Source organism: Penaeus chinensis, chromosome 42 (assembly GCF_019202785.1).
Source record: "Penaeus chinensis breed Huanghai No. 1 chromosome 42, ASM1920278v2, whole genome shotgun sequence".
Taxonomy (NCBI): Eukaryota; Metazoa; Arthropoda; class Malacostraca; order Decapoda; family Penaeidae; genus Penaeus; species Penaeus chinensis.
Window position 1 is genome coordinate 19833360 of NC_061860.1, and position 5000 is coordinate 19838359.

A 5000-nucleotide genomic window follows, 5' to 3' on the forward strand; every position below is an offset into this window, starting at 1 on the left:
CTTTCCCCACTAAGTCCCGAGGAAAAGAGAACCAAGATGGTGCTACTTGGCTTCTCAGTCTCGTACGATGTGGAGCTGATCGCTTCACACCCACAGGTCGTGCAGGCTTCCCGAATGTCGAAGGGGAAGACCCCAACCAGGCAAGTCCTGGTGACCATGAAAGGTGCCCCAACCACTACCCTTGATCTGGGTAACTGGGGCACCTACAACCTTCGAACGTATGTGCCAGAACCACTTCGGTGTTTCAAGTGCCAGAAATACGGTCACCACCAGGCTAACTGTACAGCCAAGCCTAAATGTGGTGTCTGTAGCAAGGCACACAACACAGAGGTATGCCTCAAGGCATACAAAGAGGAAAAGAGGGACACAACAGCCAAATGTCCCAACTGTGCCAAGAAGCATCATGCCTGGAGCCTGACTTGCTCTGTCAGGAAAAAGGCGGCCCTCAGGCGACAAGAGGTCGCTCAAAACCGATCAGACTTTGTTCCTGCCCCACCGGGCACCCATGTCTGGGGAAGGAACAAAAGCGAAAAGGCCTCCCGACCTCCTAAGAGGAAGGAAGCCGCCCCCCAGCCGACACCGGATGTCTCCAACAAAAAGGAGTTTCCAACAATGCCAAAGATGCAGAAAATGAAACTAAAGAAAAAAGTTTCTAAGAGCACCACAAAAACCTCCCCAACAGATGATCATCTCCTCTTTGACGAGGACGATATGACTCTCCTGTTAACTGCTGTTGTCACAGCAGTAGCAACAGCCCTGGGGAGGTCGAGTTAGGAGGCCGAGAAGGCAGTTTCGGTCGCCATGACGGCAATGACCCAGGCTGTCGCAGCCCTGAAGGGAAGAAAGCTGGCTAGAGCAAAACCAGCCTCACCCTCACCCCAGGACGAGACTCCCCTCCCCACTCCAAACCAGGCCATGCCTTCACAGGCAGAGCCAAAACAGGCTGAATCTGTGCAGCCAGAGCCAGATCACGCTGACCTTGCCCAGGCAAGGCCAGCAAGGCCAGCCAAGAAAAAGCCTGAGAGAAAAGCCGAACCAACCAAAGTCAGAGCTACCAAAGGCTCTCCACCCCCCAGTGGACCCAAGGATAGCCTGACAGCAGACGAGGAGCCCTCAACCAGCGAGGACCTCGCAATGGAGTTGTCAGACTCCGACGATGTCTCTGATGTAACTATCACTGAGTAACATCATGACACACCATCTAAGCATCCTACAGTGGAACATCAATAGCTTCTCTGCAAAGAACATTTTTCTCCAAGCGGTAGTGCGATCAAGGAACATTGACATTGTCATGCTCCAGGAGACATTAACAGTGGACACTGTTCGCTTCTCAGGGTACCATGCCTTCACACTGCCACGAACACCTGGCAAGAGAGGCTTGATCACCCTTGTGAGAGCAACAATCCCCTGCTCTGCAATAGCCGATGCATCGCACTGTGAAGACGATGTTGAATCCCTTGCTGTCGAGGTTCACCTGGCCGGGGGGCCCCTCAAACTGTACAATGTGTACAGCCGGCCACGCTGTAGAAGCTTAGACATCAGCCAGGTCTGTGCTTCTGCTGCACACGACCGAGTGATCATAGGGGGAGACTTCAATGCACACCACCCCATCCTGGCTCCCTGCCGGGCACCGGATGCGGCCGGCTATCACATAGCCGACGTGCTAGAGACATTCCCTGAGATCGCTCTCCTCAACACCCAAGAGCCAACGCACGTCAGAGGAGGGGTCCTAGACCTCACCCTTGGCCACTGCGACTCTGGTGGGGAGGATTGGCTGGTGTGTCGATGAGACCGTCACAAGTGACCATTACGGCACTATAACTACTCTCATGGATGCTGGCCCAGCCGAAATCCTAAGACCGAATCCAAGATGGAAAACAGACAAGGCCAACTGGCAGGCGTTTCAAAACGCCTTGGCCCTCTGTCTGAGATGCAACAATCCCCCACAAAGCGAAAATGTGGAAGTGCTCGAAGCTAGCCTGCTAAACGCCATTAATGAAGCAGCCTCACAGACCATACCCAAAACTCGGCCTGGGTCCAGAAGTCACAAAGACGCCTGGTACTTCAATGACGAGATCAGGGAGGTCAACCACAGGGTGAACATGTGCCGAAAACTATTCCGAAGGGAAAGAACCCCTGACAACTTATCCCTCCTAAGGAAAGCTGTCACGGATGCCAAGGAAACTGCCAACAGAGTCAGGCAGGAAAAGTGGCTGGAATGTTGTGAGTCCTTCGACCACCAAACCACCCTTTCAGAGCTGTGGCAACGGGTCAAGCGAGCTACCAGCCGCTCAGCCCCGAGGTGCACCCATCACGACCCCCAAGCAGAAGCTAACAGACTGGCGCACGAGTTCTCTGCGAGAACGAGCTGCAACAGTCTGCCAGCCGAGCTGAGGGCAAGACAAGAGCGTCTACAGCCAGACAGACACGCTCAGATCAGAGAAAGGGCAGCCGAACCCGATAACTCAGACGTTATCTTTTTTCTGAGGGAACTAAGGAAAGCCTATAAAACCAGTTCCAACACAGCCCCGGGCTCTGATGGGATCTCGTACCCCATTATCTCCCACCTAGGACTAGCAGGTGAGCGTGCACTCTTGCAACTCATCAACAAGTCCTTGGAAACTTCCACTCTACCCCAGAGTTGGAAGAGGGCTACCATAGTTCCCGTCCCAAAACCAAAGGAGCCGGGGAAGTACCGCCCCATCTCTCTGCTCAGCTGCCTGGCCAAGACGGCTGAGAGGATGGTACTAAACCGGCTTCAATGGAAAACGGGACCCCCGCACGAACACCTTCACGGGTTCACAAGGGGCATGGGTACAGCACACAGCATAGCCACGCTCTTAAGCACAATCAGCAAGGGCCCAGCTGTGGTGGTATTCCTTGACCTGGAGAAGGCTTTTGAACTGGCAAGTCCGCTTGCCATTCAGGAAAGCCTGATCCAGAAGGGAATCAGAGGAAAGCTCTTGGCTTGGATAGGTGACTACTTCTGGAACAGGACTGCCAATGTCAAATTTCAGGGTCACCTATCGCAGCACATGTCGCTTGAAAATGGAACGCCACAGGGTGGGGTTCTCAGTCCAGCCCTATTCAACACTTTAATGTCCTGCATCCTCAACATCAACCTCCCAGTGGGGTGCCAGATCATCTCGTATGCAGACGATCTCGCTATCACCTCCACTGGACCACGCAGCCAGAATAAAGTCCAGCGTTATCTGGACCTCGTGTCAGAGGAGTGTTGTAGGACAGGACTAAAGATCTCTGCTGCCAAATCCAAAGCCATGGCTCTGAGACAGAGAGTTCGAGGCACAAGACTGAAAATCCAGGGAGTGGAATTAGAATGGGTTAAGGACTACCTATACCTTGGGGTAAGGATAGACCGGACCCTCTCCTTCCATAAGGAGGTCCAGTACCTGGTTGACCGAACCAAAGCAAGACTGTCCGTCATGAGAGCAATGACTGGGAGACGCATAGGGGCCAGACACAAAGTACTAAGATCATTCTATGTACATGCTGTCCGGCCCATTGTGGACTATGCCTCAGTCGCTCTAATTGCTGCAAAGAAAAAGCACTCAGACAAATTAGAAACAGTCCAAAATGAAGCTGCCAGGATCATTCTGGGTGCCCCGAGGTGGACGAAGGTCCTCAACCTCCTGATGGAGGCAAACCTTCTCCACCTGGACTCACGAATCAATCTAACGGCAACACAATTCCTGTCAAAGGTCATCCAGGCTCCCAGGAACACAAGCCTAAGACAAAAATTAGTCAGATGCCTCGAACAAGACAACGAGCTCGTTGCAAACAACTCCTGGCTGTCTCATACAGCCAGGGTGTTGATACGCCATCAGGCTCAAAGAACAGCTTCTTGCTAAGGGCATGGACTCCCCCTACCCCGACTTTGCCGAAGCCCCGCCGTGGGCACTGAGCCTGATAGAGTTCAACATAATGAGCCTGTCAATGAAAAAGAGCCTATACCCCATGCCTAGCCTAAAGGCAGAAGCCCACAGGGTCATTGCAGCCATCACTCCTCCGGGTAGTAGAACATAATACACTGATGGATCGGTCGATCCCTTGAGCCACACTTCAGGCGCCGGCTTTGCAGCTAGGGATGCCACGCGATCCATGAGGGTAACAGACAACGCCTCCTCGCTACAGGCAGAGGCAGTTGCAATCATGGGAGCCCTAGGCCACGCGTCCCTAAGGGAAGGACACGTGGTCATACACACAGACTCCAGGGCAGCCATTGACTGTCTTCAGCACAGCTCACCCACAGACAACATCTACCTACTGACCACGATTCTCACAATGGCACAGAGAATTCTTGCTCAGGGTAGAAGAATTATCATCAACTGGGTCCCAAGCCACATCGGCATCAGAGGGAACAAGCTTGCTGACAGACTAGCCGTCGCTGGCAGGGGTATGCCCCCAAATCCCATGACGATAAAACCGAGCCGAAAATTACTTATGGAGAAGTGTGCCTTGGTCGGTCGTACCTTCCTACGGCAGCTCCACAGAGAGGAAACGAGAACCTCCCCCTCGGCCAGCTGGTACTCAGACGCCACAGGCTATGAACCACTGGCACTCTCTGAAGTAAGCAACAGAGGTACCGAAGTCATTCTTCACAGAATGCGCCTAGGTTACCACTGTGCATGGCAGATTATCCCAACAATCGAACGCGATGAATGGTGCTGCAAGCACTGCGGCGAGCCGAACGCCACACTAGTCCACTACCTAGAAAATTGTGACCATACACAATTCCTGAGACATGGACCGCCCACAACAACCGCCGTGCTGGTAAAGAGGCTATGCGAAATGCTTACACCATGGTGGCAAGAGCGCTTGCTGGCAATCCCGCCGCCACGGTAGGCACCGAGTGTCAGACAACTCAATGAGACAGCCGTAAAAAGCTGACACAGGTCGGGCCATATCTAGAAGGCCCGGGCGAAGCTAGAACTTCGCAAACCAAACCATCATCAACCATTCTCTATAGTTAGAGCCTAGGG